Source organism: Mastigoproctus giganteus, chromosome 12, assembly GCF_048544385.1.
Source record: "Mastigoproctus giganteus isolate SK-2022 chromosome 12, ASM4854438v1, whole genome shotgun sequence".
Classification (NCBI taxonomy): Eukaryota; Metazoa; Arthropoda; class Arachnida; order Uropygi; family Thelyphonidae; genus Mastigoproctus; species Mastigoproctus giganteus.
In genome coordinates, this window is record NC_143586.1 from 150,178,738 (window position 1) to 150,192,142 (window position 13,405).

At 37.8% G+C, this 13,405-nt stretch overlaps 1 long non-coding RNA gene across 1 annotated transcript in view; it reads left to right on the forward strand.

Moving 5' to 3' along the window:
* The first annotated feature begins 181 nt into the window (after nt 1–181).
* LOC150077507 (uncharacterized) overlaps nt 182–13,405 on the forward strand; it is a 32,094-nt gene continuing 18,870 nt past the window's right edge. The window contains exons 1-2 of the long non-coding RNA XR_016547725.1: nt 182–584; nt 7,832–7,884. This is a non-coding gene — a long non-coding RNA (uncharacterized LOC150077507). The remainder of the gene's footprint in view (nt 585–7,831; nt 7,885–13,405) is intronic.

The window sequence follows — 13,405 nt, forward strand, 5'->3', positions numbered from 1 at the left end:
GCTCTCGTGTTTCCCTGTGTCCATATTTGGAAATCGTATGTGTCAGAAACGGAGGAAGTACGTGAGAATGCCAGCGAGTGAGGGAGGATGAGATGACGCGAGAGATCAACTGATGGAGAGAAAGAGAGAGAGAGAGAGACGACATTTGCCTCGGTTTGTCAGATTGCAGGGGCTTTCCGTGTGAGGCACGTGCTCCCGGGTGCTTCATCTGACTTTTGCTCCAGCGCAGGCCTCGTGAAAACTTATCCGAAGTGGGCCAAACTCATTGGTCCGTAGGGTGGGCACGCGCCGGTTTCTACTTACTTATGGCCCACGTGGTAACAAATATGGCACTACACGGACTGTAGCGCCCTTGAGTTGAAGGAATACATCGTCCGCTTGGCTGTGGTGTCTAAATATAAACCTAAAGGGCGGGCTAAGTCTCCGCTTTTCTGAATCGCTTGGCCAGTCCGTCATTCCGTGTGGAGTGTAGGAGTGACGGGTAGCTTAGTCACCTTTGTCCGGTCCCGATCCGAAGTAGGAACCCTCGCCTCCACTGCAAGATCTTGATTTTCCCCATCAGCCTGTTCTTCTTTCATCTCTAGGTTCGTGACAATTTATCTCAAAGTTTTGCTCTTTGGAAAATATCCGAATTCTGTCAAGTAAGAGCTTTCGATTTTTATATGGACGTGCGTGTGTCTCGTCACAAATAGGCTGATTATTTTTGTTAAATATAACATAAAAATCATATATGAAAATAAAAGGAAAGATAAGTGTACCAGCCTCGTTACCCTTTTTGTGTTGTTACTTTAAGGAGTGCTCAGAAAGAAAAGGACATGGCAAAAAACGTCATAACGGAAAGGCATAGTTGTATAACTTCTTTCAGACACAGATCATCCCTTTTTTCACTCTTCTCGAAACTGCTGTTCACTGACATCTTCCATCCACTCAATTCCATCTGTATGTTCACCAATGCTATATTGAGTCATATGTTTGAGAAAACGTTACCTCACCTGTTCTTCAAGTCGTGTACTAAATCTGGAATAAGATATAGCAAAAGATATAAAATAGTTTCTGAAAGTTTTTTGTCCAAATAGACTATCCTAATACACCAAGAAAGTGTGAAGTCGCAGATGGTTCCTATTTTCCTCTTTTTATATCGCTTACTATACCTAGGCAAATTTGTAATGGAGATCATTTATTTGTTTCACACTAATTCTGAGAGGATGATAGATAATCACTATTTGTACGACAACATTTTTGACATTTTTAGTGACTAATGGGAGAACAGGATTAATAATTCCCCTCCACACATCATGGGTTGACTCGCATATTTAAGTGTTCAGGTAATAAGGCTACTAAAAATATAATATTATATATAAAATGGATAAAAGGATGAGTGGTAATCAATGGACACTCCTCTTCGTGGACTAATGTTATTAGCGGAGTCCCCCAAGGTTCGGTGTTGGGCCCATTGTTGTTTTGTGTATTTATTAATGATATTGATGAAAGTATATCAGGCTTAATGATCAAGTTTTCAGATGATACAAAGGTTGGCAGGGTCATTAATCGCAGTGATGGCAGTGTGGTACTACAACAGGATCTAGAAAAGTTGGGCAGATGGGCTGAGAAGTGGCAACTGAATTTTAACATTGACAAAAACAGAGTATTGTATATGGGTAGCAGTAGTCTAATCTTAGAGAAATATACCACTGGGTGGTGTTACACTTGGGTAGTGGAGAATGAAAGAGACCTGGGAATAATTGTGCAGCCAGATATGAAATGTTCTCAGCAGTGCAGACAGGCTGCCAATCATTGATATACAGGAACTTTGCTAGCAGGAATAAGGAGGTGATTGTCCCTTTGTATAAGGAAATGGTCCGCTACACATTGACTACTGTGTACAGGTCTGGAGACCTCATTTTAGGAAGGATGTAGAGAAAGGGGGTGCTCTTACTAAGAATGACTTAAGTTCTGCAAATTGCAACGTCTGGAGACTAGGCACCTGCGAGGTGATCTGATTGAGGTGTATAAGGCCTTGAATGGTTTGAGCAGGCTCGGTGCTGATGGGATTCTTCCTCTTGCTCAGATTACCAACTTGAGGGGGCATAATTTATTCAAATTGAGGGTGAGGGAAGACAGTAGTAGAATAGATGTGCGGAAATTTGTCGTTAGGCAGCGTGTGATTGATTGCTGGAACAAACTTCCATCTGTCGTTGTGGAGTTGATAGCTTAAATAAATTCAAGGACGAACTGGACAAACTTTTGGAGCGAATGGATGGGTGAAATGGGAAGTGTTTTTTTATACAGCTAATGCTGTATAAGCTTGCTTTCTTGTATAATATGCCTCTACTAATACTAATGCAAATATTTTTAAGAATTTCAGTAAATTGATGATCAGCGCCACCTATCAATGGTTGCCAAATCTAATACACCAAGTTTTCAATTTACATTGTTTTTGTTCTTCGTTTCTCACTTTGTACGTTAATTTTATGCCGAGGAAACAAACGTTTCTTTGTACGTAGTGCAGTTTGTGAATAGTTAATATTAAATGTGTACAACTGCTTATTTTTTGATTTCTTAATCGTTGCCTTAATTAGGTTTGGTTCGTTTTTGTGCCAAAGCAACTAAGGCGATGGGGCATCAGAGTGTTAAGTCTGTAAATTGCATTTATTCTTGGTCGGTTTGCCTATTTTGCTGATGACTAAACTTTCAATAATCTAATGTAATACGAATTATATATTGTATATTTTATCGAATTTATAACATAAAATTTGAAAACTCAGACTGCGCACAATTATTTGTATAGGGTCATACATTTGATACGTACTCGCAATTTTTAATGTTTTTTATAAGAAAATTCGATTTTGAATCGGATTTCACTGTCTGTTTGGAAACAACCTTTCCTTGAAATATTTCATAACCTCCGAGTAACACGCAGGAAGTTAAGAAGCAGAGTACGAAAGAGACAAAAGAAGGCTTCAATAGGGCAGGGTAGTGTAGTCAATTATATGGTGAAAAAAAGAGAGAATGGTTGAAATGAGACATCAATAATATCACTTTTCTTACACTCTCCTGTCAGTTTCTTAGTTTATTCACTCATGGCGAACGGAACTTTATCAGATTTTTTTATCTTGTTTTCATTTGTAGCCAAAGACAGCTTTGAACTTAAGGAAAGAGAGTCTCTTGCTCTTTCTTCAGCTTCGACCTTTAATGACTCAAAATTCCGAAAGCTACACATTAATTTACTTTTCTTGTAACCTTCAGAAGCTGAGTCATCTGCAGTACCGCCTAACCTCTCCGCCTGACACGACACTTTCAATCACGAAGTGGGACTGGTGGCTCCCCTCCCTTCTTTTGACCGGTGCTTTGATTAAAGAACACTTATTTCCAGTTGCCTTTTAAATCTCACATCTCTTAGGAGCATAAAAAAACAAAAAGAAGTAAAGTGCAGCCATTATCAACCCACTGCAGGATGGAAGCCTCCTCAACAATTCATGTTGAGGGAAATGGACCATAATCTGCCTCGCCGGTCCAGTGCGAGTTGGCAGATCTACCGTATTTAGCGGTCAGGGGCTTGAACCTCGGTCTACTTAAGGAGTGTGCTACTGCATTTCTGCTCCTGACCACTCGGATACGGAGACCGCTAGGAGCATACCGGGTCATAAATAGCCTTACTAGGAAGTAGAAGATTTCCTGTTTCGCAATATCGTCTTTAAATGGTTGCGCTAAGATCCACCGTGTTTCCGGGAAGTGTTTTTTTTAATTCCCACTTAGTGAAGTTCCTAAGAGAAGCGAATGGTTAATTCGAAATGCCATGCACAAGGAAGTTGGCGGAGGGATTAGTATCCTTGATAACTCGAGTATGTTTAGAAGAGAGCCCTTGAGCTGTTTGGAACTATGCATTCATGAAGATATATGACTAACCCATTTAAACAGAGAGAGAGAGAGAGAGAATTTCGCGGCAACAATAATACTAATAATACAAAAAGAATTTAAGGTGGAAGTAAGACGTATTCGAAATTAAATGATGTTTTTAAATTTAATTAATTTATATGATTTTTTTTTTCGGTTTGCATTATAGGAATTGTTATATACACTGTGCTACCGTTAATATCCGGACACCCCTCCATGGATGGGGAAACAGGTGCTATGCAGGTAACACGTCACACAACCTGCTATAAATATGCACACTGGGCTTCGAACAGACAATTGCAAAAATGGACATGCAAGATGACACGTTCGACAGAATTAACTCAACGGTTCAACAGAATTGATCATCTCAAAAAATGCTGGACGCCGATTGACATGATGTAAGGAGCGCGAATCCTGGACTATAGGGCAGTGGAAAACAGTCTTATGTACAGACGAGTCGAGGTTCGCACTTTACCAGTCTGATGGCTGTTCCTGGCTGTGTCGAATGCGAAGGGAACAGTTCGTTCTTGATTGTAATCTCCCAACAATGAAGTTTGTTGGAGGCAGTGTCATGGTTTCATGGTTTGGCTTGGGCCCATTAGTCGTTATCTATAAACCCATGAATGCTGTGCAATAACAGGGCAGCCTGGACAATTATGCACTTCCAACATTATGGTAATACTTCGGGGAAGGCCTATACCTGTATCAGCAAGACAACGTGCCATGCCATACTGCTCGGGTCGTGACTGTGTGGTTTGAGGATATGAGTGTGGAAAAGTTGGATTGGCCAGCCCAGAGCTCTGATCTGAACCTTATCGAGTATCTTTAGGATGTATTGAATCATCGAGTCCAAAGAAAAAGGCCGAACTGGTGGTTGCATTAAAGGCCGAATGGAGGAACATATCACGTGGTATTTATAAAAAGGTGGTTGAGAGTATGCCTCGAAGATTCAAGGCCGTCATAAAAGCAAAAGGTTTCAGCATAAAATATTAAATGACACAATCAAAGGTTTTTTTTTGTCTGAAGGCAGGTGTCCGGTTATTAATTGTTGGTTGTTGGGTTTTATTGGCGCATTAGTAACTAAGGCTATAATGCGCCGATATTAATGGTAGGCAGTGTGTATATATATATATATATATATATATATATATAGCGAACTTTTTGCATCACCACAAATAATAAAAACACTTTCAAGTAACACAAAATGTACCCAAATATACATTACAATCTTGGGAAGAGTAAATTATCCCAGCTAACGTATCCTCACGCGATTAAGAATAAGACATGCATGCGTAAGACACCCTACGATATGAGCCCTGCAACATCCCCCGATCAGTAGAGTAATTTAATCTACTACCGGAATGCACAGAATATGTAATGAACGCCAGCATGCCTTTCCACAAACAAAAATCTTCGATAAGGTTCCGCTCTTAACGCAAGAACTTTCATACCTACAAAGATTTTAAATAGCATAAGGGATAATGGTAATATAACAGCTATCTTCTCCTTTCAAAAGGCAATAAACTTTTACCAAAACATTTAAAATAAAAGAAAATATTCTCAGTTACATTTATTTAATACTACGTATAGACAGTAAAGGAGAGAAAAAAGCAAAGATCGCCGAAATCCCAGCATAAGAATTAGTACCATATGATCTGGCATAATATGGTCAAAGAGGTGGATGAATCGAAAAAAAAGGGGGATAAATAACCAACCAATCAGCAAAAAAACATCCAAAAGTCAAAATATTTGTTCGTTTGTTAATATAAAAGTCTCAAGAAGATTCTTTTCATCTTATTTTTCAGATGAAAACACAATATTCAGCATTTTAAATACAACTAATGAAATGTATTTAACTAATAAAGTAAGTTACTTGTTGTTTCAGCAAAACATTGCTGCTTTTAAAACTGAGAAAATGTACAAGGAGAACCCCCTTCTAATTTTCTAATTTTAAAACTTTAATCAGTTTTTAATTTAAAATAATAAACGTTTTATACTTGAATAATTATAATTCCGTTATTTTTTCCCTGAACAAGTTTAATAGGTTCTTAAAAGCATAAACTGTTAGCACTTGCTTTTGAAGCTAGTGCTAATATAACAAATGACATTCTTTTCGATAGAACAAAGACTGTATTGTGCGAATGAGCTAATTCATCACTTTCTCCTTTGACGTCTGCCAAATAGTTTCTGAAAGATTTATGACAAAGTTAACACTTGGACATTGATGCGCTTAAAACGATCTATACTTTAAGATTTTTAAGGCTGCATGAAATTTCTTTATTAAAACTGTTTTTCGTTCGTCTAATGATCAGAAAGATTTTTCTTGAAAAATTAACTTTCCTTCACCAGTTTAAAAATGTCAGTTAAGATCGTTGGAATTCCTACGAAAGATATTAAGCCTTTCTGCATGGGTGCATCTTGACTGCTGTGGAACAAAGAGACTCTAATGTTGATAGTCATATCGCAGTCAGAAGAATGCTGTTAGCAATGTCAACAGAAGTTCAGTACGAACAGCAATCAAGTTTGTATTCGTTTTTCAATTATCTTCATATAAAAGTTTTTATCAGGTAGAGTCACCGGCAGATTTACAACTTCATATATGGTTATTGGAAATACTGATAACCGAACGGAGCTAAAAAAAATGCATGTGTTCTCAACTCAAGAAGAACTTAAGTTGCAAAAAAAGCGATATTCAGCGATATGTCTAGGTCAAGGACAATTTTATTGTGCTATGTAATGAATCTTGCATTGTTTTAGAAGATTCCCACAAAGAGGATGTCACTTTGTGTACAGAGGTCCAGAACAGTCACAAGGAATCCTAAAATTATTCAACACAAAGAAATGAAGGGAAAAAAACGTGCACCTTACCAAAGTTGAGAATGATTGAATTCCACTGGCAGAAAAATTCTGCCCTCTCTAAAAGAGTTAACCTGCGAGAGGCTCTGAGGCTAGATGGTCTTCCAGGCAAATTGCGCTGCATGTTGGATGTGATCCTAAGTCAACTGGGCGATATTGGCACCAGTGGATAGCAGACCACACACCCACTGCATTGCAGCACCAAACAAACGTGCACCTTACAAACACCAGATTCAGAATGTGAGGACCCAATAACTTTTTGGAAAGCTGCTGTGGACGGATTTGTGTCTGTGAGAAACTTTAGATTCCTACGTACCTATAACTAACTTGATGCTGTGCATTAATTTCGTCAACTGGCAGCTTCTGTAATGCTAATGGTTCTTTCATTGAGAATCTAAATAAGTAATGAATCAAACTAAGGGTCTCATAATGATTATGACTTCACGTAATAATGGGATATTTGAGTTATATTAATAACAATATATTCTACATCGAAAGAAAATGCATAGATGAAACTATAATTTAAATTACTCTTCAACTTGCGTATTTTCTGTTTTAACACGGGCTATACTGTAATTTTTCAAACTTAAATTCTGAGACAGTTAACCAGAAGTTAACTATTACCTACAGATGGTTAACACTAAACGGCTTAATGTAAAAACATTTTTTTTTTTAGATATGAAATTATAAGTTTAGTTTATTGAGACTTTAACAAAGTTTCATTTCATCCACCCAGCTACGCAGTATACAGAAGCTGTAAAAATTTTAATTGATTGGAATTGAAGACCTTAAATGTGCTAGAACTATTTTTCCTTTTTATGGAAAAATTCTTTTCATTAATCTGTTTAGTTCTGATGAATTCATGTACGACATCGAACTAGAGAAATTCTGGTCCATAATAAACAGGCTACATTACTCAGATCGAATTCAGTGTACACTAGAGATAGAAAGGAAATTTTGAAAATTTTGATTCAAGTATTATTCTAAGTAAAGTATAGAATCGCGTTTTATCAAGTTTTAATTATACTGTAAGTCTGTAGAATGTATAAAGCAATAAGACATGATATGTTTCATTTCCTAGGACCTTCCCTTAACCTAAAGTTCCATCATGGCTGACGACGACAGAGATTACAGGTAAGTTCGTTAATATTAAAATATTGGTTCGAAAGAATGAGTTTTCTTTATAGGAAGGCCGCCGTTTTTATTGTAGTGTCACAAAGATTTTTGATGCAGTGATCCTCACATTTTTCAAACGATTCTAGCGATTTCCAAACTAGATGGAGGAAGTATCCGTGCCTTAACTCTTTGGCTGTGTTAAATTGCTTGGTGGAGTAACCAACTGCATTTTCATCAGCGGATAACTAATATTATTGCATATCGAGCGAGGATTTTCAGGCTGCTCTTGAAGTCTACAGAATTTAACTGATCTCTGTCTTCCTGTGCGTTGGTTGCCAGTGCCAAGTACAACACGTAATGAGATCCTAAATATTGTAAGGGACTAAAAGTAGCATTTCTTACACTTATGTGTAATCTTATCTCTACGAGATGTGCTAGAAGCTAGACAACGCATTGAAAGAATCTTCATTCTCCTTAATTAATGCATGCATATCATTGAATTTAGGACTACAAGGCCATAAAAACGAAACACCTTTATTGCATGATTTTAATAGGTTCAATATGGTCTCAGCAGCTTTCGCGCCACTAACTCAACAACAGCAATGTCCAGTGACTTCTTTCTAAGCAGTTGTCTTCTCTGATGTACTCCCAGTGGGTCCCTAGATGATAATCAAGGGCAGCGAACTTTGCGTTAGAGGTAGCTCATCAGCAGTTGTAGAGATAGCTAAGAATTTTAAACCATGAATAAGTTACATGTCGTATGGAAAAAAAAATGTATTTAGGAAGGGTGTATCTGTTGGCAGGAAAACCAAAATTCCAGCCTTCACTTTTGCAACGTTTGGATTAAGTTGCCTCGCTGTAATGCCAAGTAATGCGTGCGAACAGACCTCCCACTGAGTCACGAAGCATAAGTGTAACTTGGCAAATATACAGTTGTCTGGAAATTTAGTAACTGGGTGCCACAGTTAAAACGCTGAATGAAATTCAAAAGACTCGGAGTCAATTCAAATAAGGGTTAATGGGACACATAAATTATGCACTACATTTGAGACAAATACACTTTCATGATAAAGTGAAGAGGCGACATGGGATTAAATGTATTTTTAGACCAATCCACTTAACATGCAGCTAAATAACATCAGATAATCGTGAGAATGAATTTGTAATAACGTTTACTGTATATGAGTTTGTATGTACAGTAAACTAAGCAAGTATTGAAATCTGAACTGCAATTAGCCGTTATTTTTTCCCTTTTTAATATAGAATACAAACAAAAACACTGTATACTTTTTTTTATATTTTCTCTTCGGCCCATTCCACTTTCTTTTCTTTGTTTCAATACTTAGCGCATATCTCTATCCGTTATCACTTACGACTAACTTATACATGTATTTTGAAGGATGTCCAAAAACAATGGGAAGGCATACTCTCATGGACTCCAATGAATCGAGCGGGATAATATTATTAAGCGATGAGGGCCTCACGGAACGTTTACTCCTTACAGCTTTGGATACTGTAGGTCGCCAAGTCAATGTGAATGACGAAATTGGTTGGCTACGAGTACTACAGTTAATTACACTTTTCACTCCTAGGCAGGTGGTGACAACCATGCACTAGAGTGAAGAGATAGCGTGAAGTCTCGCACAATGTGTCTATGTGCTATGAATAGAATGCATGCGACAACCTTATCGGAGGGGGGCATATCAAATGAGGGGACTGGGCGCACATTAAACCTGATATTCTTGTTGTTTGGAAGACACAAAAGTGCATTGTGCATCTCTTATTTTCCTTATCAGAATGGTATCGGAAAAAAGAATGTTCTCCCAAAAAGGCAATATTAACTAAATCATTTTGATCCAGATAAATACGAGGGGAGTTTTAAAAATATTGCTATTCACTGAGAGATAGTTGCGATAGTACGATGAATTTTATTTTGTTTGATACCTTGAAATCTCTATAGCAACCACACAAATTTCGGTTTCGATCTGACAATTTATTTTTTTTTTCTTTGAAGCGCTGAACGAAGTGAAGTGTCATAATGGATAAAGTGAAATGCAGATGAGTGATTCGGTTCCTCTTTCTACAAGGGAAAACACTGAAAGCAATCTACGAACAAATGGTCACTTTTTGTGGAGACGACTGTCCAGGTTACAGCGTTGTTGCACAGTGGTGTGAATAATTGAAATGTAGAAGAACCTCGATGCACGATGAAGAAATTCCAGAAGGACGCTCAAAACCTGCTTTAACAGAACCGAGTATTGCAAAAATTGAGGAATTAATCCTTGAAGATCGCCGTATTAGCGTCAAACAACTAGCAGAGCTTTAAATTAGTGCAGGGTCTGTGGAGAATATGATCCATCACCAGTTCTTAAAGTGTCTGCTGGATGGGTTCCCAGACTTCTGACCCCTTACCAGAAGAAGGTAAGGGGTCAGAACATTTCATGTGCACAATGTGCACATGAAATGTTGTAGATGTGCCAGGAAAAACGGGCGCCTCCGTAGCCAGGTGGGAAGGTGGAGAAGTGCGTAGCACACGCTTCTTGATTAGACCGGGGTTCGAGCCCGCAGAAAGGTCAGGGAATGACCACCGCATATCCTGGAGCAATATGGCCTTAGTTGCTAATGCTCCTAAACCCCAAATAACAAACCAGGAAAAACGGAAATGTTGCCGCATCCTGGAAACCTCTGATTTCTTCCACTTTCCTGCCCTGAAGTCCTTTTCTTGTGATTCAGCACTTTGCTGCTGATGCTGAGGTGATTTATACTGCCGGGTCGTGGTTTGAAGCACAGTCAGAAGAGACTTCTAAAAACTGAACTGCGGAAGTATATTGAGAGGTAGCAAAAATATGTCACTTTTTCCTGGTGACTGTATTTCAAAAGTGTCATACACCGTGCTTGTTTTAGCCTTCTCTCATAATTACTTCTGGTGTGTACAAATCTTTTTTGAAACACTCTCATAAATTTGGAATGTGTAGCCCATCACCCTCTATTGATCACGATCTCTTCTGTGTTGAGATTAGTAACTATGATGCAAATCTGGAGAGGAAATAGTGTAACATATTACAGCAGAACTAATATTGCAAAGCAGCGCGCTGGTGATGTTATTTCTGGTCTCCTCTTGTCGATATCATCCAGGATTTGCAACTTTATTTTTTAGGGACATATGGCTGGAACTGTCATCTGCTGCTGTTTTACCGGGAATACCCGCTAGCGGTTGATGCTGCGGCTAAATTAGGAAACGACTGTATAAACACATTCCGCATCTTACCCTGTGGAACGGAAACTAGAGAGAGAGAGAGAGAGAGAGAGAGAGGAAGAGAAACTTCGAGTACGTAAACTCACTCCTTGGAACTTAAATTAACTGATTTATCTTTCCTAAACCATCTTTGAAACGGTTTAAAATAGGAAAGACATTCTTTTTCCATCGAGCTTCGCTTGTCTTTTGATGTTCATGAAACGTTCAGTACACACTGGCTTCATTATCATTAAGTGATATTCTGGCAATTTTCCTCTTTTATAATGAAAGCAATGGTCGATGAATTATCTCTATTTTGTTAGTGTTTTTTTTTTTTTTTTTTCAACGGAGGGTTTGGTTGGGATGGAAATAAGTGCAACTATGGGTTCCCTTTAGTGTTCACCGATTGTTTTTAATATAGATCATGGACATGACTCTTCTGTTTCTGGAAAATAACTTTCACAAGCTTCCATATATGACGAAGTAAATTCTAAATTGTTGCAAATTGTTTGGCTAATTTTTTTCTCGGTTTGTATTAATTGAGAACACAATTTCCAAATGAGAAAACTTTATTTCCAATTTTCATTAATGAAAGAGGAATGATTCGATTTAACTGACAAGCATGAAATAGTTTCTAATCATTATATATGTGGATTTCATAGCTGTGAATTGATAATTTGAGATAGATAGTGACAGAGAGTTAGTCAACAAACGGTATGGATATCCAAGTGACTTAAATTGAAACATCACATGCGGCTGATCAGAAATTCTAGGACATTGGCAGCGTTTCTAGAGTAGCAGAAAAAGTACGACCAAAGGTCAACAAACCTAGTTCAAGATCTTTGTGTCGAATTCTTTTAGAACTCTGAGTGCCAAGCAATTATGTATGACTAAGCGTTTTACAGCGATCTTGATAGAACCGTTAAAAAGTTAATAGATTCTTTTTGTCATAAATTCAAATTTTTCGCACTTTTTTTCGATTTCGCAAGCTGAAGTAGTTCTTTTGCTTCACAAGAAGTACACAGACAAAAGTCCAGAAAGTCACCTTTTTGTTTCTTTTTTATATTAGGATTGTGCATGTAAAACGCTTATTTACGAAACAAGATAGTACTCTGGTTCAGACCCGGATCATAACCCTGTCCTTTGATTTGCCAAAACACCCAGCACCCATCAAAGAAGGATATCACAGCTACCGTATAAAAACCTTCATTGCAAACCAAAAACGTTGCTTTAAAACGCAGAAAGTTTGGCCATTTCCTCCCGGCTTTTGACACGACGTTGACTGTGGAGTAGATTTGTTGAACTAGCATCATTGAAGGTCAGTAATGTTTACTATCTAGTGCCAATTTAGCCTTCAGCGTGACTCCACAGCGTGATTCCTAGATCACAGCGTAGGTGAACGAAGAACAGGGAAGGAAGACCAAAATATATCGGGCAGGGGAACTTTCAGGATTGGAAATTTTATTGAATGGGAAGGAATTTTTGCATGTCATTGTTTTACGAACTTGTAATCCCAAAGAATAACTTTTAAAGGATTGATCAAATTCTGATGGTTATAAAACTAGAGAATTCAAGTTTGGACAGACGAAAGAAATGAGATGACCTAAAAACACTTTATGCCAGAACAAAAATGTGTTTAGATGAAATTATAAAAGTTAAATAGTTCCGAATATTTCTATTTTCGTTTCACGTTCATTTTATTAAAATGGTTATAAAAGAATTAAAAACCGCGTTTTCTTTTGCAAGAATAATTATTATACTGTGAATTTCAAGGGACTGTTTATTAAGGGCATCTTAACCGCACATTTCTAAAATGTAAGGGCATTCTAAAGAAGGCTGTTACTGCACATTATCACATTCCATTGCAGAAATAGAGAAAGCGCTGTTTAATTATGGAAGAAAGAGTTAAGTGAAGAATGTTATTTTTTTGTCGGCAAGCATCAAACCACCACATGTCACACAGAGTGTTTTTTCTTCTTTTTTGTCTCTCGCTGTAATAACTACAGTGAACTAGCATGTCTTCTGTCACGTCAAATTGCTTCTGATCTCCTAAAGCTGAACAGAAAGAATTATGAATTACGATTATGGAGGCCATGATAGCTGCGTTTGCTCTATATTGAGCATCTATGCTGTCTGGAATTTTTTTTTTATAATATGTACGAAGTGCCGTAGGCTTCCCCTCTAATGTTTGCTTAACGATGAAATAAAGTTCCGCGGTTTATAAATAAGGAAGTAAAGGGGTAGACATTAGTCACTGCCACTTGAGGACTATGTGAAGTACAATACGGGAGCCAGCCAAGAGGG